Below are 24,227 nucleotides of genomic sequence, written 5' to 3'. Positions count from 1 at the left end.
AGATGTAAAAGTGCTGAAAACCATGCTTCTCCAGAGTGGTTTCTCAGAGTTATTGGAGAGGTTATCTCCCCAACTATAGTCCTCAATTTGGGCCAAATAAAACACTTTTCTATTCCTATTATAGATTGTTTATTGATTATTTCCAATGACATTGCTTGGCATAGCCCGTAGCATGTCAGAGAAACCCACCTGAAATTGCCTGGAGTCTACTTTGGACCAGCGCTTGGTACAAAGAACGGGCCCCGTGAGCCCCTCCAGCTTCATAGCACCTTTCAGGTGCTTCAGTGAGTTTTTCCTGGTATCTGGGTCTCCTTGCATTAAGTGACAGTCCATGAATTTTATTTGAGCTGTTTGTTATCTTAAGACTTGGAGTCTTAAGATAACAAACCAGTACATTTCCTAGTGGAAGGAACCTAGGGGAAAGTTACTAGGCAGAGAACCTAGAAGGAATTTCTAGGCAGAAAAAGCCTAGAAGGAACTTTGGAGTGAACTGAGTTGGCTGACCTCTTTTTAAAAAGTGGCATATTGGAAATATTTGTCCTTTATAGTAAAATGAAACTAAAAAAAACAAAACTAAGGGTGGGAAATTGTGCTTTTAATGCCTACCAGCTCCTGGACAGGAAGCCACCCACTGGAACTCCAGTTAGGTTCATGTACAATTGGTACAGAGCTAATACTTGCAAGTACTTACTAGCCCTACAATGGCCAAGATGGGACACTTTTGAAATTCCAAAACTGTTCTTTTGTGCGCACAGTTAGAATAAGCTGCCTTGATAAAACATCTTTTTAAAATTCTGACCCTGAGAGAACAAAAGCACACCTAGGAGAATATTGGAAATTATAACTCGTATCATGTCCTTGAAATGTAAACATAGCCCACATTGCCTGAGACTACGTAGCCCTGGCTCAATTAGTAGAACCTAAAACTTAAAAAAAAAAAAAAAAAAAAAGGGAAAAGAGGCCTTTTAAAACTCAAGCAGGAAAACTATGAGATCTCTGTGTCTAGCTGGATGTATGTATGTCTGTGTGCACATTATAAATATGATGTTTCTACCTCCAGATGATATAAAAATTAATTTTTAAAAGAGCTCTACTAGTTGACTTAAATATTGGCACTTACAGATCAATATTTCTTTTTTTTTTGGCCGCTCTGCGCAGCATGTGGGATCTTATTTCCCCAGCCAGGGATCAAACCCATGCTCCCTGCAGTGGAGCATGGTGTCCTAACCACTGGACTGTCAGGGAATTCCTAAATCAAATATTTCTTTTTACTTTTTATTTCTAAAACTTTTTATTAGGGTATAGTTGCTTTACAATGTTGTGTTAGTTTCTGCTGTACAGAGAAATGAATCAGCTATATGTATACATATAACCCCTCTTTTTTGGATTTCCTTCCCATTTAGGTCACCAGAGAGCACTGAGTAGAGTTCCCTGTGCTATACAGTAGGTTCTCATTAGTTATGTATTTTATACTTAGTATCAATAGTGGATATATGTCAATCCCAATCTCCCAATTCATCCCACCCCCTTTTCCCCCTTGGTGTCCATACATTTATTTCATACATGTGTCTCTATTTCTGCTTTGCAAATAGGTTCATATATACCATTTTTCTAGATTCCACATATATGCATTAATATAAGATATTTGATTTTCTCTTTCTGACTTACTTCACTCTGTATGACAGTCTCTAGGTCCATCCATGTCTCTGCAAATGGCACAATTTCTTTCATTTTTATGGCTGAGTAACATTCCATTGTATATGTACCATACCTTCTTTAGCCATTCCTCTGCTGACGGATATTTAGGTGGTTTCCATGTCCTGGCTATTGTAAATAGAGCTGCAATGAACATTGGGGTGTGTGTATCTTCTGGAATTATGATTTTCTCTGGGTATATGCCCAGGAGTGGGGTTGCTGGCTCCTACGGTAGTTCTATTTTTAGTTTTTTAAGGAACATCCATACTGTTCTACATAGTGGCTGTATCAATTTACATTCCCACCAACAGTCCGGGAGGGTTCCCTTTTCTCCACACCATCTCCAGCACTTACTGTTTGTAGTTTTTTTAACATCTTTATTGGGGTATAATTGCTTAACAATGGTGTGTTTGTTTCTGCTTTAGTTTTTTCTTATTTTTTATTTTTTTAAGACAAATATGATTGAAGCACTTTCCATCTAGTATTTTTTATTTTAACATCTTTATTGGGGTATAATTACTTTACAATCGTGTGTTAGTTTCTGCTTTATAACAAAGGGAATCAGTTATACATATACATATGTTCCCATATCTCTTCCCTCTTGCATCTCCCTCCCTCCTACCCTCCCTATCCCACCACTCTAGGTGGTCACAGAGCACTGAGCTGATCTACCTGTGCTTTGCAGCTGCTTCCCACTAGCTATCTATTTTACATTTGGTAGTGTATATATGTCCATGCCACTGTCTCACTTTCTCACAGCTTAACCTTCCCCCTCCCCATATCCTCAAGTCCATTCTTTAGTAGGTCTGTGTCTTTATTCCTGTCTTACCCCTAGGTTCTTCATGACATTGTTTTTTCTTAGATTCCATATATATGTGTTAGCATACGGTATTTGTCTTTCTTTTTCTGACTTACTTCACTCTGTATGACAGACTCTAGGTCCATCCACCTCACTATAAATAACTCAATTTTGTTTCTTTTTATGGCTGAGTAATATTCCATTGTATATATGTGCCACATCTTCTTTATCCATTCATCCAATGATGGACACTTAGGTTGTTTCCATCTCCTGGCTATTGTAAATAGAGCTGCAATGAACATTTTGGTACATGACTCTTTTAGAATTATGGTTTTCTCAGGGTATATGCCCAGTAGTGGGATTGCTGGGTCATATGGTAGTTCTATTTGTAGTTTTTTGAGGAACCTCCACACTGTTCTCCATAGTGGCTGTATCAATTTACATACCCACCAACAGTCCAGGAGAGTTCCCTTTTCTCCACACCATCTCCAGCACTTACTGTTTGTAGTTTTTTTTTTTTTTTTAAAATAGATCTTTATTGGAGTATAATTGCCTCACAATACCGTGTTAGTTTCTGTTGTACAACAAAGCGAATCAGCCATATGCATACACACATCCCCATACCCCCCTCCTTCTTGAGCCTCCCCTCCCATCCTCCTTATCCCACCCCTCTAGGTCATTGCAAAGCACCGAGATGATCTCCCTGTGCTTCCCACCAGCCAACCATTTTACATTCAGTAGTGTATGTATGTCGATGATACTCTCACTTTGCCCCAGCTTTGCCCTCCCACCCCATGTCATCAAGTCCATTCTCTATGTCTACCCCTTTATTCCTGTCCTGCAACTAGGTTCATCAGTACAATTTTTTTAGATTCCGTATATATGCGTTAGCATATGGTATTTGTTTTTCTCTTTCTGACTTACTTCACTCTGTATGACAGACTCTAAGTCCATCCACCTCACTACAAATAACTCAGTTTCGTTTCTGTTTATGGCTAAGTAATATTCCACTGTATATATGTGCCACATCTTTTTTTTTTTTTTTTTTTTAAACATCTTTATTGGGGTATAATTGCTTTACAATGGTGTGTTAGTTTCTGCTTTACAACAAAGTGAATCAGCTATACATATACATATGTTCCCATATGTCTTCCCTCTTGCGTCTCCCTCCCTCCCACTCTCCCCATCCCACCCTTCCAGGCTGTCACAAAGCACCGAGCTAATATCCCTGTGCCTTGCGGCTGCTTCCCCCCAGCTATCTACCTTACTACGTTTGTTAGTGTGTATATGTCCATGACTCTCTCTCGCCCTGTCAAAACTCACTCTTCCCCCTCCCCATATCCTTAAGTCCGTTCTCCAGTAGGTCTGCGTCTTTATTCCTATCTTACCCCTAGGTTCTTCATGACATTTTTTTCCCTTAAATTCCATATATATGTGTTAGCATACGGTATTTGTCTTTTTCTTTCTGACTTACTTCACTCTGTATGACAGATTCTAGGTCTATCCATCTCATTACAAATAGCTCAATTTCATTTCTTTTTAAGGCTGAGTAATATTCCATTGTGTATATGTGCCACATCTTCTTTATCCATTCATCCGATGATGGGCGCTTAGGTTGTTTCCATGTCCTGGCTATTGTAAATAGAGCTGCAATGAACATTTTGGTACATGACTCTCTTTGAATTTTGGTTTTCTCAGGGTATATGCCAAGTAGTGGGATTGCTGGGTCATAAGGTAATTCTATTTGTAGTTTTTTAAGGAACCTCCATACTGTTCTCCACAGTGGCTGAACCAATTCACATTCCCACCAGCAGTGCAAGAGTGTCCCCTTTTCTCCACACCCTCTCCAGCATTTATTGTTTCTTGATTTTTTGATGATGGCCATTCTGACTGGTGTGAGATGATATCTCATTGTAGTTTTGATTTGCATTTCTCTAATGATTAATGATGTTGAGCATTCTTTCAAGTGTTTGTTGGCATTCTGTATATCTTCTTTGGAGAAATGTCTATTTAGGTCTTCTGCCCATTTTTGGATGGGGTTGTTTGTTTTTTTGTTATTGAGCTGCATGAGCTGCTTGTAAATTTTGGAGATTAATCCTTTGTCAGTTGCTTCATTTGCAAATGTTTTCTCCCATTCTGAGGGTTGTCTTTTGGTCTTGGTTATGGTTTCCTTTGCTGTGCAAAAGCTTTGAAGTTTCATTAGGTCCCATTTGTTTATTTTTGTTTTTATTTCCATTACTCTAGGAGGTGGGTCAGAAAGGATCTTGCTGTGATTTATGTCATAGAGTGTTCTTCCTATGTTTTCTTCTAAGAGTTTGATAGTTTCTGGCCTTACATTTAGGTCTTTAATCCATTTTGAGCTTATTTTTGTGTATGGTGTTAGGGAGTGATCTAATCTCATACTTTTACATGTACCTGTCCAGTTTTCCCAGCACCATTTATTGAAGAGGCTGTCCTTTCTCCACTGTACATTCCTGCCTCCTTTATCAAAGATAAGGTGTCCATATGTGCGTGGGTTTATCTCTGGGCTTGCTATCCTGTTCCACTGATCTATCTTTCTGTTTTTGTGCCAGTACCATACTGTCTTGATTACTGTTGCTTTGTAATATAGTCTGAAGTCAGGGAGCCTTATTCCTCCAGCTCCTTTTTTCGTTCTAAAGATTGCTTTGGCTATTCGGGGTCTTTTGTGTTTCCATACAAATTGCGAAATTTTTTGTTCTAGTTCTGTGAAAAATGCCAGTGGTAGTTTGATAGGGATTGCATTGAATCTGTAGATTGCTTTGGGTAGTAGAGTCATTTTCACAATGTTGATTCTTCCCATCCAAGAACATGGTATATCTCTCCATCTATTTGTATCATCTTTAATTTCTTTCATCAGTGTCTTATAATTTTCTGCATACAGGTCTTTCGTATCCTTAGGTAGGTTTATTCCTAGATATTTTATTCTTTTTGTTGCAATGGTAAATGGGAGTGTTTTCTTGATTTCACTTTCAGATTTTTCATCATTAGTATATAGGAATGCCAGAGATTTCTGTGCATTAATTTTGTATCCTGCTACTTTACCAAATTCATTGATTAGCTCTAGTAGTTTTTTGGTAGCATCTTTAGGATTCTCTATGTATAGTATCATGTCATCTGCAAACAGTGACAGCTTTACTTCTTCTTTTCCGATTTGGATTCCTTTTATTTCCTTTTCTTCTCTGATTGCTGTGGCTAAAACTTCCAAAACTATGTTGAATAAGAGTGGTGAGAGTGGGCAACCTTGTCTTGTTCTTGATCTTAGTGGAAATGCTTTCAGTTTTTCACCATTGAGGATGATGTTTGCTGTGGGCTTGTCATATATGGCTTTTATTATGTTTAGGAAAGTTCCCTCTATGCTTACTTTCTGGAGGGTTTTTATCATAAATGGGTGTTGAATTTTGTCGAAAGCTTTCTCTGCATCTATTGAGATGATCAGATGGTTTTTCTCCTTCAATTTGTTAATATGGTTTATCACATTGATAGATTTGCGTATATTGAAGAATCCTTGCATTCCTGGAATAAACCCCACTTGATCATGGTGTATGATCCTTTTAATGTGCTGTTGGATTCTGTTTGCTAGTATTTTGTTGAGGATTTTTGCATCTATGTTCATCAGTGATATTGGCCTGTAGTTTTCTTTCTTTGTGACATCCTTGTCTGGTTTTGGTATCAAGGTGATGGTGGCTTCGTAGAAGGAATTTGGGAGTGTTCCTCCCTCTGCTATATTTTGGAAGAGTTTGAGAAGGATAGGTGTTAGCTCTTCTCTAAACGTTTGATAGAATTCACCTGTGAAGCCATCTGGTCCTGGGCTTTTGTTTGTTGGAAGGTTTTTAATCACAGTTTCAATTTCAGTGCTTGTGATTGGTCTGTTCATATTTTCTATTTCTTCCTGATTCAGTCTTGGCAGGTTGTGCATTTCTAAGAATTTGTCCATTTCTTCCAGATTGTCCATTTTATTGGCATAGAGTTGCTTGTAGTAATCTCTCATGATTTTTTTTATTTCTGCAGTGTCAGTTGTTACTTCTCCTTTTTCATTTCTAATTCTATTGATTTGAGTCTTCTCCCTTTTTTTCTTGATGAGTCTGGCTAGTGGTTTATCTATTTTGTTTATCTTCTCAAAGAACCAGCTTTTAGTTTTATTGATCTTTGCTATTGTTTCCTTCATTTCTTTTTCATTTATTTCTGATCTGATTTTTATGATTTCTTTCCTTCTGCTAGCTTTGGGGTTTTTTTGTTCTTCTTTCTCTAATTGCTTGAGGTGCAAGGTTAGGTTGTTTATTCGAGATGTTTCCTGCTTCTTAAGGTGGGCTTGTATTGCTATAAACTTCCCCCTTAGAACTGCTTTTGCTGCATCCCATAGGTTTTGGGTCGTTGTGTCTCCATTGTCATTTGTTTCTAGGTATTTTTTTATTTCCTCTTTGATTTCTTCAGTGATCACTTCATTATTAAGTAGTGTATTGTTTAGCCTCCATGTGTTTGTATTTTTTACAGATCTTTTCCTGTAATTGATATCTAGTCTCATGGCGTTGTTGTCGGAAAAGATACTTGATACAATTTCAGTTTTCTTAAATTTACCAAGGCTTGATTTGTGACCCAAGATATGATCTATCCTGGAGAATGTTCCATGAGCACTTGAGAAAAATGTGTATTCTGTTGTTTTTGGATGGAGTGTCCTATAAATATCAATTAAGTCCATCTTGTTTAATGTATCATTTAAAGCTTGTGTTTCCTTATTTATTTTCATTTTGGATGATCTGTCCATGGGTGAAAGTGGGGTGTTAAAGTCCCCTACTATGAATGTGTTACTGTTGATCTCCCCTTTTATGGTTGTTAGTATTTGCCTTATGTATTGAGGTGCTCCTATGTTGGGTGCATAAATATTTACAATTGTTATATCTTCTTCTTGGATCGATCCCTTGATCATTATGTAGTGTCCTTCTTTGTCCCTTTTAATAGTCCTTATTTTAAAGTCTATTTTGTCTGATATGAGAATTGCTACTCCAGCTTTCTTTTGGTTTCCATTTGCATGGAATATCTTTTTCCATCCCCTTACTTTCAGTCTGTATGTGTCTCTAGTTCTGAAGTGGGTCTCTTGTAGACAGCATATATAAGGGTCTTGTTTTTGTATCCATGCAGCCAATCTGTGTCTTTTGGTGGGAGCATTTAGTCCATTTACATTTAAGGTAATTATCGATATGTATGTTCCTATTTCCATTTTATATATTGTTTTGGGTTCGCTACTATAGGTCATTTCCTTCTCTTGTGTTTCGTGTCTAGAGAAGTTCCTTTAGCATTTGTTGTAAAGCTGGTTTGGTGGTGCTGAACTCTCTCAGCTTTTGCTTGTCTGTAAAGGTTTTAATTTCTCCATCAAATGTGAATGAGATCCTTGCTGGGTAGAGTAGTCTTGGTTTCAGGCTATTCTCCTTCATCACTTTCAGTATGTCCTGCCACTCCCTTCTGGCTTGTAGGGTTTCTGCTGAGAGATCAGCTGTTAACCTTATGGGGATTCCCTTGTGTGTTATTTGTTGTTTTTCCCTTGCTGCTTTTAATATGCTTTCTTTGTATTTAATTTTTGACAGTTTGATTAATATGTGTCTTGGCGTGTTTCTCCTTGTATTTATCCTGTATGGGACCCTCTGTGCTTCCTGGACTTGATTAACTATTTCCTTTCCCATATTAGGGAAGTTTTCAACTATAATCTCTTCAAATATTTTCTCAGTCCCTTTCTTTCTTTCTTCTTCTTCTGGAACCCCTATAATTCGAATGTTGGTGCGTTTCATGTTGTCCCAGAGGTCTCTGAGACTGTCCTCAGTTCTTTTCATTCTTTTTTCTTTATTCTGCTCTGCAGTAGTTATTTCCACTACTTTATCTTCCAGGTCACTTATCCGTTCTTCTGCCTCAGTTATTCTGCTATTGATCCTACCTAGAGTGATTTTAATTTCATTTATTGCATTGTTCATCGTTGCTTGTTTCATCTTTATTTCTTCTAGGTCCTTGGTAACTGTTTCTTGCATTTTGTCCATTCTATTTCCAAGATTTCGGATCATCCTTACTATCATTATTCTGAATTCTTTTTCAGGTAGAATGCCTATTTCCTCTTCATTTGTTAGGTCTGGTGCATTTTTATCTTGCTCCTTCATCTGCTGTGTGCTTTTCTGTCTTCTCATTTTGCTTATCTTACTGTGTTTGGGGTCTCCTTTTTGCAGGCTGCAGGTTCGTAGTTCCCGTTGTTTTTGATGTCTGTCTCCAGTGGCTAAGGTTGTTTCAGTGGGTTGTGTAGGCTTCCTGGTGGAGGGGACTAGTGCCTGTGTTGTGCTGGATGAGGCTGGATCTTGTCTCTCTAGTGGGCAGGTTCACGTCTGGTGGTGTGTTTTGGGGTGTCTGTGGCCTTATTATGATTTTAGGCAGCCTCTCTGCTAATGGGTAGGGTTGTGTTCCTGTTTTGCTAGTTGTTTGGCATAGGTTGTCCAGCACTGTGGCTTGCTGGTCGTTGAGTGAAGCTGGGTGCTGGTGTTAAGATGGAGGTCTCTGGGAGATTTCCGCTGTTTAATATTATGTGGAGCTGGGAGGTCTCTTGTTGACCAGTGTCCTGAAGTTGGCTCTCCTACCTCAGAGGCAGAGCCCTGACTCCTGGCTGGAGCACCAAGAGCCTTTCATCCACACGGCTCAGAATAAAAGGGAGAAAAAGTAGAGAGAATTAGTAGAAGTATGAGGAAAGAAAGAAGGAAAGGAGGAAAGGAAGGAAGGAAGAAAGAAGCAAAGAAGGAAAGAAAGGAGGGAGGGAGGGAGGGAGGGAGGGAGGGAGGAAGGAAGGAAGGAGGGAAAGAAGGAAAAAAAGACAGAAAGAAAGATGATACAGTAAAAATAAAATAAAGTATAATATAGTTATTGAATTAAAAATATTTAGAAAAAAAAAAAGGGACGGATAGAACCTTAGGACAAATGTTGGAAGCAAAGCTATACAGAGAAAATCTTACACAGAAGCATACACATACACCTTCACAAAAAGAGGTAAAGGGGGAAAAATCATAAATCCTGCTCCCTGAGACCACCTCCTCAATTTGGGGTGATTCGTTGTCTAAAGGAGGGAGGGAAGGAAGGAAAGAAAGAAAGAACGAAGGTAAAGTATAATAAAGTTATTACAATTAAACTTAATTATTAAGAAAAAGAATTTTTTAAAAAAAGTCATGGACGGATAGAGCCCTAGGACAAATGGTGGAAGCTAGAGTATACAGACTAGATGTCACACAGGAGCATACACGTACACCTTCACAAAAAGAGGAAAAGGGAAAAAAATCATAGATTTCGCTCCTAAATTCCACCTCTTCAATTTGGGATCATTCCTTGTCTATTCAGGTATTCCACAGATGCAGGGTATATCAAGTTGATTGTGGAGCTTTAATCCACTGCTTCTGTGGCTGCTGGGAGAGATTTCCCTTTCTCTTCTTTGTTTTCACAGCTCACAGGAGCTCAGCTTTGGATTTGGCCCTGCCTCTGCGTGTAGGTCGCTGGAGGGCGTCTGTTTTTTCGCTCAGACAGGACGGGGTTAAAGGAGCCGCTGATTCGGGGCCTCCGGCTCACTCAGGCCGGGGGTTGGGGTATGGGGGAAGGAGGGGCACTGCGTGCGGGGCCGGCCTGCGGCGGCAGAGGCAGCGTGACGTTGCGGCAGAGGCCGGCGTGACGTTGCACCAGCCTGAGGCCCGCCGTGCGCTGTCCCGGGGAAGTTGTCCCTGGATCCCGGGAACCTGGCAGTGGCGGGCTGCACAGGCTCCGCGGAAGAGGGGTGTGGAGAGTGACCTGTGCTCGCACACAGGCCCCTTGGTGGCGGCAGCAGCAGCCTTAGCGTCTCCCGCCCGTCTCTGGGGTCCGCGGTTTTAGCCGCGGCTCGCGCCCGTCTCGGGGGCTCGCGCCCTCAGCCGCGGCTCGCGCCCGTCTCTGGGGTTCGCGCTTTTAGCCGCGGCTCGCGCCCGTCTCTGGAGTTCCTTTAAGCAGCGCTCTTAAACCCCTCTCCTCGCGCACCAGGAAACAAAGAGGGAAGAAAAAGTCTCTTGCCTCTTCGGCCGGTGCAGGCTTTTCCCCGAACTCCCTCCCGGCTAGTCGTGGTGCACTAACCCCTTCAGGCTATGTTCAAGCCGCCAACCCCAGTCCTCTCCCTGAGCTCCGTCCAAAACCAAAACCGGAGCCTCAGCTCGCAGCCCCGCCCGCCCCGGCGGGTGAGCAGACAAGCCTCTCGGGTTGGTGAGTGCTGGTCGGCACCGATCGTCTGTGCAGGAATCTCCCCGCTTTGCCCTCCGCACCCGTCGCTGTGCACTACTCCGCGGTCCCGAAACTCCCCCCTCTGCCTCCCGCAGTCTCCGCCCGCGGAGGGGCTTCTTAGTGTGTGGAAACTTTTCCTCCTTCACAGCTCCCTCCCACTGGTGCAGGTGCCGTCCTTATTCTTTTGTCTCTGTTTTTTCTTTTGCCCTACCCAGTTACGTGGGGAATTTCTTGCCTTTTGGGAGGTCTGAGGTCTTCTGCCAGCCTTCAGTAGGAGTTCTGTAGGAGTTGTTCCACGTGTGGATGTATTTCTGGTGTATCCGTGGGGAGGAAGGCGATCTCTGCGTCTTACTCTTCCGCCATCTTCAAGGTCCCCCCCTGTAGTTTTTTTTTGATGATGTTCGTGCTGACTGGTGTGAGGTGATACCTCATTGTAGTTTTGATTTTCATTTCTCTAATAATTAATGATGTTGAGCATCTTTTCACATGTTTGTTGGCCATCTGTATGTCTTCTTTGGAGAAATGTCTGTTTAGGTCTTCAGCCCATTTTTGGATTGGGTTGTTTGTTTTTTTGATATTGAGCTGCATGAGCTGTTTGTATATTTTGGAACTTAATCCCTTGTCAGTTGCTTTGTTTGCAAATATTTTCTCCCATTCCAGGGTTGTCTTTTTGTCCTGTTTGTGGTTTCCTTTGCTGTGAAAAAGCTTTTAAGTTTAATTAGGTCCCATTTGTTTATTTTTGTTTTAATTTTCATTACTCTAGGAGGTAGGTCAAAAAAGATCTTGCTGTGATTTATGTTATAGAGTGTTCTGCCTATATTTTCCTCTAAGAGTTTTATAGTGTCCAGTCATATTTAGGTCTTTAATCCATTTTGAGTTTACTTTTGTGTATGGTGTTAGGGAGTGTTCTAATTCTATTCTTTTACATGTATCTGTCCAGTTTTCCCAGCATCACTTATTGAAGAGACTGTCTTTACTCCATTGTCTATTCTTGCATCCTTTGTCATAGATTAGGTGACCATAGGTGAGTGGATTTATCTCTTGGCTTTCTAACCTGTTCCATTAATCTATTTTTCTGTTTTTGTGCCAGTACCATATTGTCTTGATTACTGTGGCTTTGTAATATAGTCTGAAGTCAGGGAGCCTGATTCCTGCAGCTGTTTTTCTTTCTCAAGATTGCCTTGGCTATTCGAGGTCTTTTGTGTTTCCATACAATTTGTAAAAAATTTTTTTCTAATTCTGAGAAAGATGCTATTGGTAATTTGATAGGGATTGCATTGAATCTGTAGATTGCTTTGGGTAATATAGTCATTTTGTCAATATTGATTCTTCTAATCCAAGAACATGGTTTATTTCTCCATCTGTTTGTGTTGTCTTTGATTTCTTTCAACAGTATCTTATAGTTTTCTGAGTACAGGTCTTTTCCTTCCTTTGGTAGGTTTATTCCTAGGTATTTTATTTTTTTGGTCACAATGGTAAATTGGAGTGTTTCCTTAATTTCTCTTTCTGATCTTTCATTGTTAGTGTATATGAATGGAAGAGATTTCTGTGCATTAATTTGGTTTCTTGCAACCTTACCAAATTCACTGATTAGTTCTAATAGTTTTCTGGAGGCATCTTTAGGATTCTCTGTGTATAGTATCATGTTATCTGCAAACAGTGACAGTTTTACTTCTTCTTTTCCAATTTGTTTTCCTTTTATTTCTTTTTCTTCTCTGATTGCCTTGGCGAGGACTACCAAAACTATGTTGAATAACAGTAGTGAACGTGGACATCCTTGTCTTGTTCCTGATCTTAGAGAGTATGGTTTCAGTTTTTCACCATTCAGAATGATGTTTGCTGTGGGTTTGTTGTATATGACCTTTATTATGTTGAGGTAGGTTCCCTGTGTGCCCACTTTCTGGAGAGTTGTTTTTATTTTTTTTATCATAAATGGGTGTTGAGTTTTGTCAATAGCTTTTCTGCATCGATTGAGATGATCATATGGGTTTTATTCTTTAATTTGTTAATATGGTGTGTCACATTGATTGATTTGTGCATTTTCAAGAATCCTTGCATCCCTTGGATTAGTCTCATTTAATTATGGTGTATGATTCTTTTAATGTGTTGTTGGATTCTGTTTCCTAGTATTCTGTTGAGGATTTTTGTGTCTAAGTTCATCAGTGATATTTGTCTATAATATTCTATTTTTGTAGTATCGTTATCTGGTTTTGGTGTCACGGTGATGGTGGCCTTGTAGAATGAGCTTGGGAGTGTTCCTTCCTCTGCAATGTTTTGGAAGAGTTTGAGAAGTATCAGTGTTAGCTCTTCTCTAAATTTTGATAGATTTCACCTGTGAAGCCACCTGGTCCTGGACTTTTGTTTGTTGGAAGATTTTTAATCACAGTTTCAATTTCATTACTTATGATTGATCTGTTTATATTTTCTATTTCTTCCTGGTTCAGTCTTAGAAGGTGGTACTTTTCTAAGAAATTGTCCATTTCTTTCATGTTTTCCATTTTATTGGTGTATAGTTTCTTATAATAGTCTCTTATGATCCTTTATATTTCTGTGGTGTCAATTGTAATTTCTCCTTTTTCATTTCTAACTTGATTGATTTGAGTCCTCACCCCTCTTTTTCTTGATGAGTCTGGATACAGGTTTTTCAGTTTTGTTTATCTTCTCAAAGAACAAGCTTTTAGTTTCATTGATCTTTGCTATTGTTTTCTTCATTTCTATTTCACTTATTTCTGCTCTGATTTTTATGATTTCTTTCCTTCTACTATCTTTGGGTTTTCTTTGTTCTTCTTTTTCTAGTTGCTTTAGGTGTAAGGTTAGGTTGTTTATATGAGATTTTTTCTTGTTTCTTGAGATAGAATTGTATGGCTATAAACTTCCCTCTTAGAACTGCTTTTGCTACATCCCATAGGTTTTGGGTCATTGTGTACTCATTGTCATTTTTTTCTAGGCATTTTTTAAATTTCCTTTTTGATTTCTTCAGTGATCTTGGTTATTTAGTAGCTATTGTTTAGCCTCCATGTGTTTGTGATTTTTACAGTTTTTTTTTCCTGTAATTGATTTCTAATCTCATAATGTCGTGGTCAGTAAAGATGCTTGATACAATTTCTATTTTCTTAAATTTACCGAGGCTTGACTTGTGACCCAAGATGTGATCTATCCTGGAGAATGTTTCACGTGCACTTGAGAAGAAAGTGTATTCTGCCACTTTTGGGTGGAATGTTCTATAAATATCAATTAAACCTATCTGGTATATTATGCCACTTAAAGCTTGTGTTTCCTTATTAATTTTCTGTCTGGATAATCTATCCATTGGTGTAAGTGTGCTGCTAAAGTCCCCCACTATTAATGTGTTACTCTTGATTTCACCTTTTATGGCTGTTAACATTTGTCTTATGTATTGTGGTGCTCCTATGTTAGGTGCATAAATATTTATAGTTGTTATGTCCTCTTCTTGGATTGATCCCTTGATCATTATGTAGTGTCCTTCCTTGTCTCTTGTAACAGACTTTATTTTAAAGTCTATTTTGTCTGATATGAGTATTGCTACTGCAGCTTTCTTTTGCTTTCCATTTGCATGGAATATCTTTTCCCATCCCCTCACTTTCAGTCTGCATGTGTCCCTAGGTCTGAAGTGGGTCTCTTGTAGACAGCATATTTATGGGTCTTGTTTTTGTATCCATTCAGCCAGTCTGTATCTTTGGGTTGGAGCATTTAGTCCATTTACATTTAAGGTAATTATCAATATGTATGTTCCTATTACCATTTTCTTAATTGCTTTGGGTTTGGTTTTGAAGGTCTTTTTCTTCTCTTGTGTTTCTCACCTAGAGAATTTCCTTTAGCATTTGTTGTAAAGCTGGTCTGGTGGTGCTGAATTCTCTTAGCTTTTGCTTGTCTGAAAAGCTTTTGATTTCTCTGTTGAATCTGAGTGATATCCTTGCTGGGTAGATTAATGTTGCTTGTAGTTTTTCCCTTTCATCACTTTAAATATAACCTGCGACTCCCTTCTGGTCTGCGGAGTTTCTGCTGAAAAATCAGCTGATAACCTTATGGGAATTCCTTTGTATGTTAATTTTTGTTTTCCCTTGTTGCTTTTAATATTTTTTCTTTGTATTTAACTTTTGATAATTTGATTAATATATGTCTTGGTGTGTTTCTCCTTGGGTTTATCTTGTATGAGACTCTCTGCGTTTCTTGGACTTGATTGACTATTTCCTTTCCCTTCTTAGGGAAGTTTTTGACTATAATCTCTTCAAATATTTTCTCAGACCATTTTTCTTTCTCTTCCTCTTCTGGGACCCCTATAATTTGAATGTTGGTGAGCTTAATGTTGTCTCAGAGGTCTCTGAAACTCTCCTCATTTCTTTTTATTCCTTTTTCTTTATTCTGCTCTGTGGCAGTTATTTCCACAATTCTATCTTCCAGCTCACTTATTTGTTCTTCTGCCTCAGTTATTCTGCTATTGATTCCTTTTAGTGTATTTTTCATTTCACTTATAGTGTTGTTCATCACTGTTTGTTCTTTAGTTCTTCTGGGTCCTTGTTAAATATTTCTTGTATTTTCTTGATCTGTGCCTCCATTCTATTTCTGAAATTTTGGATCATCTTTACTATCATTACTCTGAATTCTTTTTTAGGTAGATTACCTATTTCTTCTTCATTTATTTGGTCTTGTGGATTTTTACCTTGTTCCTTCATCTGTGACATATTTTTCTATTGTTTCATTTTTGTTGATGGGTGGAGCTGTGTTCCTGTTTTGCTGGTAGTTCGGCCTGAGGCTTCCTGCACAGGAGCTTGTAGGCTGTTGGGTGGAGTCAGGTCTTGGTGCTGAGATGAGGACCTCTGGGAGAGCTCACACCGATTTGTATTCCCAGGTGCCTGAAGTTCTCTGTTATTCTAGTGTCTTGGACTTGGCGCTCCCACCACAGGGGCTCAGACCTGACCCTTGGCCTGGGAACCAAGACCCCACAGGTTGCATGGCATGGCAAGTAAAAAACAAACAGCAAACAGACAAAGACCAATGCAAATAATAAAAACAAAACCGAACAAACACACAAACAAAAAAGAAAAGAAAACAAACAGACAAATAAAACCCAAAACAAATTAGAAAAACAAATCCAAGCAAACAAAAAGCAAAGCAACAAGCAAACAACAACAACAAGAAAAAAAAAATCACAAAGAAAGCATAAAACCAGAAGACACCCAAACAAACAAGAGAGTTCAAAACCAAAACCAATAATAAAAACAAAACTAACATAAACAGAATACAAAAAATAAAAGAAAATAAAAAAGAAAATAAAAGCTAAGAGAACAAAAGACAAACACATAAAGATGACAAAAACAAAAATAAAAAAGAATTAATAAAAGAACATAAAAAGAAAAGAAAATAAAAAACACAATGAAAGAAAACAACACACAAATATCCAAAGAACAAACCAACAGAAAACAAAAACCAAAACAACAACAAAAAACAGACAACAAAAAAAGAACAGAACAATAACAAAGAATAAAATATAAAATAAAATTTAAAAAGTTAAAAATATATTAGAAAAAATAGAAATGAAAATGAAACAAAAAAACAAAACACAACAACAGCAAAAAAAAATAATTAATTAATTTTAAACAATTCCCTGGTACCTCCACTATGAGTGTCCTTGTTCCCACGGTGAAGTGCATGCAACTCTGCCTCCCCAGCTGGCCCTCTAAGACCTCTAGGTAGGTCTCTGGACCTGCTGTGTCAGCCTCACCTCTGCGTGTATTCCTTTCAACCAGCATCTGCTCCTGAAGCTGGCCCAGAGCACACGTGCCTGTGTAAACCAGCTGGGGTGCAGGCTTCCATGTGTGTGCCTGCAGGGGCTTGCGAAGCCAGAGGAGGCCTTGAAGGTGGGCAGTGCTCAGTCTGCCTGGACCCATAAGGCCAGAGGAGGCCCCATCAGGGGACACACATGGGCCACCAGGACCCATGCAGCCTGTGGAGGCTTTGTGGGGTGTGCGGTGCTTGGGTCCACTGGGACCCCCATGGCCAGAGGAGACCTTGGTGGTAGCAGGGCTCAGCTCCAGTACCCATGTGGCCTGCAGAGGCTTTGGCTGGTGTGGGGCTCAGGCCCAGGACACTAGCAGGCTCACCAGGGCCTGAGCAGGCAGAGGAGAACCTGGCTTGAGGGGAGGATGAGCCAGATCAGGTGTGCACCTGTGCCACTGCCCAAGGAGGTTGGGCCAGCAGGTGGAGAAGGGTGCCACAATGGAGGCCCTGCCAATTGTGCTCCACTCATCAATGGTGCCTCACTTCCTGCTGCCCCATGCTGCCTCCCCACCACCAACAGCCATCCTCTGCCTGGATCCACCCTCCAAATTCCACTCTCTGGCACCCAGCCTCCCTCCCTACCAGGGAACACAGCTCAGGCTGGGGTGTGCAGGGCTGTGGCATGGACCATGTACATAGGTCCCACTCTGTCCTACCCTCCACTGACTGACTGCTGCATTCCCCTCCAAACCCCCTATCCCCTGAAGGTCCCTCTCTGTCCCTGGTGATCCCCTCTCTTCTCTCCCAGCCCCACCTCAGGGGTGCTGGTCCCATCCCGCCTCCACTTTTCTTTACACCTTCCTTCTCTCTCACATCCTACCCAGTTGTGCGGGGATTCCTCCCGTTCCCTTAGGTGTCTGAGGTCCCTCATTAGTGCTCAGTAGGTGCTCTGGGAGAATTGCTCTGATGCATTCTTGTACTTGTGAGGAGACACAAACTCCACATCCTCCTACTCCACCATCTTAACTCTACCCCCAAATCAAATATTTCCAAATATAACAAAAAACTATCCTCAAATCTTTAAAAGATCATATGATCTAGGATTAATCTTTAATGAATGAAAACAAGTATAAGTTTTTGGTTTGATTAATACAGACATGTGTTTAGAGTCATAAACATTAAGTATAATACTTTTACCTAGGTTTACTAAAAGTCAATAAGCTCATATTATCTCTTACCAAATTTGTCAACAAGAAAATTAACTTGGTAAGATGATATTTTTGTAAGTAATAAATAGAGGATAAATGGGATAAAAGTTTTTAAGTGAACTCTTTAAGAATGATTGTTTTGTGGTATGTCTACCTAAAAATAGTTTCTCCAGACTTGAAACTTTAGAATTTTCCTAGATTAAGCTAAATGATAAGAGTTCATTGAATATACAGATCACTTCCAATTAAGGTAAAATACTAAAACATTAATTGCTAAGAAAGTCTAAATTTACCTACTTTTGTCTCCTTATTAGAGAAAAACTAAAGATGCTTGAGTATGTTGGAAAGACGTCTTGTACCCCATTGAGGGAAGAAATTGGGTTATGAGAGAATGTATGTTTTTAGAGATTATGGAATATGTTCACAAGTTTGCCAATCAGGAAATGCTGCTCACAATTGCTTGCATCTTGGTTTTTGCCAGAGATTAAGGTTTTTTTTAAAGGTTAAAATTGATAATATATAAGTAATTAAAGATATTAGAAATAATAAGAGAAATATTTCAGTATACAATGAAAATAAGATGTGTGTTTTCAGTAAAAGAAATTATGAAGAATGAAAATGCATTTTGTTAAGGGAAAAGAAAGTGATTTTTGTCCTGAAGCATCTCAAAGAGAGATATTAAACTAATTAGGTTTATTCAGTATGTTAAATTATGTGGGAAGCATTGTCAAATAAAAGGTAATGTTAAGTCTTCTTCATGTTATATCTACATAAGTGTATATTATGAGTTCCAGAAATTATATGAAATTCCTGGAAGTCTTATATGTCCTGACATAAAGTGTTATGTTGTCATCAAAATTGAGGCTTATGCTAAAGGGACTGAACCCAAGTATCAGGAGAATGCCCTAGATGACTTTCATGCAAAGGCAACAATAACAGAATCTGTATAGATAAAATCCATTCCAATTCTGCAAGAAAATTGACCCCTTATTGTCAGGATTTTGCCACCCTGATGTCCTTGTAACAAGGCAACAGTCTGTTCCTAAATGAGAGATATTAAGGTGGGTAAGCAATACCTGTGAATTAAACAGTCAGGGTTATGGGAAACCCAAGATGGCTACTGGATTCTTCCCAGTTCTCTGACGAACCCCATTTTTCATGTGATGGGTTAAAGCCTTCTCTTTCTGCAAGGCTGATGATGTCACAATGGTAAAGAAACTGTTAGAAAATGTATTTTCCACTTGGAGAATATTTTCCACAATCCCCAGTGATCAAGACACTCACTTCATTGGGCAAATCATATGAGTCTTAAAAAAAAAAAACTTGAAAATTTCTTGAAATTATCACTGTCACTGTCACCTTCAATCTTCAGGCAAGGTCAATAAAACTAATGGAAAAACTGGACTTGAGCAGAACGAAAATTAATTACATGGGATTGAATGAACTGGTAAATACAATTTTTATGACTTTTGTCTGAAATATTACTGGCTTTTAATTTTTGTCTTCCAGACATAAGGGAACCTTTCCTCTTAAGCTAATTATAACTTACAGCAATTATATCTTTATAAGCAGATTGAAGCATTTATCTTTCCTCTCTACTTGATCCCTCCAGAGACTGGAAATCCTTAGGTTCCCAGCAGCATTTCCAGGTGAATAAGTAAGACCACTTCCTGGCAGGTGCAGGAACCTCAAGATATTTTAGACTTCAAGAAGAGAGGTATACACCTAAACCTGTAGGTATTGCCGGCAGAATCTGATGGCAAGTTCTTGGCATGGCTTTCCTCGTCTTGAGAGGACTTTTAAAAGTTCAATTTGAGATTCCTCTTGTAAAGTTCCAGCAAAGCCAAATTTAAAAGATCCTATACGATCAATTCCACTTATGTAAATAATCAGGCCAAGTTTATTGAAATCAGACTTATTTTTGAAAATAAATCAGTCTTAATTTGACTATATTTGGTGAAAAATGAAGATAATTTAGAGAGAAAAATTATTTTTCCATAATATATCTTTGTGGCTATTGAAGTTTTGTATATACCGAGGTTATCTATTTACTACCTACATCCAAGATGCCTCTTTGTTGCTATGTTACATTATTGTAAAGTTTATTGAATTATTGAAAGGATATTCTAAGCTTGCTTCTGAAGCTGATCACAGTAATTTATCTTTGGATGAAGATCAGATGACACATGACCTGTATCCAGGAGATCATGCTTACTGGAAAAGACATCATATAAAGGACTCTCCAACCTAGATGAAAGGATCCTTATCAGGTATTCTTAAGTAGCTCATGTACAGTGAAACTTATGGGAATTGACTCTTGAATTAATATTTCTGACTTAAGAAAGCCTCTGCACCTGACTGTTCTATAGAAAAGACTTCTGACCTCAGATGACATCCACACCAGGACAAAAAGATGACATCAATGGTAGACAGCTGACCCAAGAATCTGGACTGGGCCTGTAAGACTCATCCTATTAATTCAATTGTACTGTTTACCAAATACTCATCTCCCTATCAAAATTGAAAGTTATTGTTTTACTTCTAGCTATACTTTTGATGCAATGTTCAAAATGGAAAGAAAATTCTTTAGTAAAGTTGTCACAGAGTATAGCTCCTGGAGGCAATCTAACTGACTGTTGGATTGTCATCAAATTCCTCCATCAGTACAAGACCAATTTGGCCCCTCCTAACACCTATATCATGACTTTTCAGATGTTTCTAACATTACCACCCACTTTGACTGACCTCCCTCTGGCCTAACCTTTCAGGTTCAAATTCTTTAACATATTAATTTGTCTATACTTTGTTTGATACTATCCATGATCCTTAGAGACCTGACACAACTTACCCTAGGACACCTCACTCTGTTCCTTACTTAATTAACAAATGTCTTAAAGAGAAAAACGCAAGAAAATTATGCCAGCAACTCCCTTACATCAAATACCATACACATAGGTTTTGGAAAGCCTACAAGAGAAATGACCCATGGTTTAATACCGCATTAACAAAACTTCCAACTGATGAAGCTATCAATGAGAGCACTCTAGGAGGGATCACTTGTGCTCCCCCATGTTTTGTCTTCATGTGGTATTGGAATTGATCCACTTTCCTAAAGATGGGCACATAGTCTTACTAGCTGGCAAATAGAAGGTTTATTTTTACTAGGATAATATGTTACTCCATTGTCTATACATAAGTAAGTAGATGAACCTCCTTTCTCTCTTCATTACAGAGTCAAGAGATCCATGTTAGCAAGATACCAAGATATCTCATGACAAAATCTTTTGGCAATCTTGGTTCCTAATGCAGGAGTATGTGTAAACAGAGATATGATTAGAAATCTATCACTCACCATTGGTCAAATAGTTGAGGAAACTGAAAAAAAGCATTGCAGCATAACAGACATCCCTAAATTCCTAACCCATATAATATTAGATAACAGAATTGCCTCATATTTTTGTTGGTTAAACAAGGAAGCATTTATGTTATTGCTCGCACTACTTGCTGCACTTATATCAACAGCTCTGGAGAAGTAGAGGCACACACACACACAATTTCCCAAAAGGGTGAAATGGCTACAAGATCAGACATTTTTTTCCCGTTTTGCTTACAAATGATTATGATTGTCATAGTATGTATTATTATTCTTTTCCTGGCTATGAAGCTACTCAGGACATGTATCACTACTTGCTTTAAGCCTACTGTTTACAGCAGGTGTAACATAGCCAGGTCATGGAAGCAACCTAAATGCCCATCGACAGACAAATGGATAAAGAAGATGTGGTACATATATACAATGGAATATTACTCAGCCATAAAAAGGAATGAAATTGGGTCATTTTTTGAGACGTGGATGGATCTAGAGACTGTCATACAGAGTGAAGTAAGTCAGAAAGAGAAAAACAAATATCGTATATTAACACATATATGTGGAACTTAGAAAAATGGTACAGATGAACCAGTTTGCAGGGCAGAAATTGAGACACAGACATAGAGAACAAACGTATGGACACAAGGGGGGAAAGCAGCAGGGGTGGGGTGTGATGAATTGGGTGATTGGAATTGAAATGTATACACTGATGTGTATAAAACTGATGACTAATAAGAACCTGCTGTATAAAAATATAAACAAAATAAAATTAAAAAAAAAAGCAAGTGTAACAATGTTTATGTGACGATTCAACATAATTGATAAAATGTATAGCCTATAAAATGTTTCCCCATTAGCATACGTCTGTGCTTGTTCACTATGTCTGATTAGACACCCCCTCCCTCCCACCCCCCAAGTGGATAACTAGGCAAATCTCTTCTTTTTTTGTTTTTCCTCATGAATGAAAAAAATGTCAAATTTTGGTCACAGCTCTAAGGCAGACGTTACATTTTTCACAAGGATGGAAATGGAGACACCTAACACTGGGTGTTAAGGAGGTAGGTTCACACAGCTCTCACAGCACTATGGTCTGGATGATGATCTCTGGGTTCTGGATGTCCTTCTTGCTCTGGACAGTCCTCAGCTACAGCTGGGCTGGGCTGGGCTTCAGTCCTTCCACAGCCTTGGCTTTTGCACACTTGATGGTCTGCTGCAGAACATGGTGCATGGCCGACACAGTATTTTCACAGGCCACCTTGAGACTGTTGAGTTGCTTGTGTATCCATGCCAAGAGCACAGCAGTGAACAGGTCCCCGGTGCCTATGGAGACTGTGTCCACCTTGCACATCTCCATGAGGATGCTCTGCATCATCACAGTGCCGTCAGGGGTCTGGGTCATCTGGCTCCCTGGCATGATCAGGTAGTTAATGCCCCTTGGGGATAACAGGTCTAAGCTGGTGATGACCACTGTGTCAAGGCCCATTAAATGCAGCACGTCCATCACTCACAGCTAAGTCTTTTTCTTGGCTGTGGATCTTTCTGCCGCTCAGCAACTCAGCCTCAAATTTGTTGGGGGTTATGATGTCTGCAACTGGCATGACCTTCTCTCTGTAAACCAGAAGAAGGTCCTCAGGGAGGTAGATGGAAACTTCTCTGTTCCACTTGTCTCCCATCACGGGGACGCACATGACCAAGAGCCTGGAGTTCTGCTGCTTCAGCTCCTTCCTGGTGTCCACCACCATGGCCAGGAAGAACTTGTCTTTCATGTAACCTGTGAGCACATAGTTATATTTGTTCATGTTGTTCAGCTCCAGCCCGTCATACAGCTCGTGGAGCTCATCTGAGTTCAGCACTTGGCCATTCCAGTGTGAGTAGCCTGTGTGGTTTAAAAACTGGACAGAGTTCACTACATCAATCTTGAACCCCAAAACGTGTAGTGGGAGTGTGACCTCCTGATTGCCCATGTAGCCACAGATGACATGGCTCTGAATGGAGAGCACCTGACAATCTTCCCCCTTGCCAGGTCTGCCTCAGGGGCAGGGCCGGGCAGGGTCAGTATCTCCGCCGCATGCTGGGGCTGTGCTCCACTTGGTTCCAGCTGCACTCAGTCTCTGCTCCGCTGCAGCCCTGCTCAGTGAAGGCACTCTGCTTGAACGATGGGCCACCTCCCTCTTAGGCAAATCTCTTTACATGTATAAACAACAAAAACGGAAGCCTAACACTGAGGGACATGATGGACCCAGGGCAGGCAGCAACTACCCTGGCATTGAGGGACAAATATTGTGATCCTCAGTGCTTTCTATTGAAAGATTTGCAATCAGAAGGGAGAAATAATGGAAGGAAATTTTCACATATTGAGGTATGGGAACGTCTGGTTTCTGGATTGTACATGATTTGACTTAAATTTTATGTTAACCTAAACAGCCTGTTTGTGGTCTATCAAACATACATTGTACATCTGCTTTAATCATTAAAGAAAAGAGTACATTGACTAGAAGTAAAGAATGTCCACATTAACAATAAAGATTAAATGCCTCTCTTCCTGTGATGCCAATGCTGGTATTCCTTCAGTGATAAGACTGCCTTCCTAGGTGTCAAGGACATACTGACTTGCTGTGTATGTGCTGATCTGTTTATTTTTGAAACCTTGAAAGGATGGTGTCCCTGACTTGTTTGATGTTCTTTGTTCTGACAAGATGTACAACTGTGCTGAAAACCATGCTTCTCCAGAGCAGTTCCTCAGATTAATCTGACAGGCTGTCTCCCTGACCATAGTCCTTAATTTGGGTCAAATAAAACTCTTTTATTTTCCTATTATAGATTTTTTATTGATTATTTTTGAAGACATCTGTGTGAGAGCTGAAACAAAAAGGCAGACTATTGCCTTGCTCTACCTCACCTGGGCACAAGCATGTTAGAGATGACTCAAATTTTTTGTTGTCTACCACAAAAGCACCTTGAGTATTAATTTTGGAGTTACAAATAAATTTTAGCTAGTAGACAAATTCACAAATATGGAACCATCGAGTAGTGAGGCTCCACTGTATAGAGATATGGACTTGACACCCAGGAGAAAGAGCTAAAAGAATTAGAAATAGTTGCCTCTGGGAACAGGACACTGGATGGCAAGGAGTGAGTT

The 24,227-nt window shown here is 39.5% G+C and overlaps 1 pseudogene; it reads right to left on the bottom strand.

Annotated features, from left to right (window-relative positions):
• Nucleotides 1-22,163: 22,163 nt before the first annotated feature.
• On the bottom strand, nucleotides 22,164-22,887 carry LOC136135206 (pyridoxal kinase pseudogene; annotated as a pseudogene).
• Nucleotides 22,888-24,227: the final 1,340 nt, after the last annotated feature.

Source organism: Phocoena phocoena, chromosome 15 (assembly GCF_963924675.1).
Source record: "Phocoena phocoena chromosome 15, mPhoPho1.1, whole genome shotgun sequence".
NCBI classification, from domain to species: domain Eukaryota; kingdom Metazoa; phylum Chordata; class Mammalia; order Artiodactyla; family Phocoenidae; genus Phocoena; species Phocoena phocoena.
The sequence above is the reverse complement of the archived record's forward strand: the minus strand, read 5'-3'. Positions and strand labels throughout refer to the sequence as shown.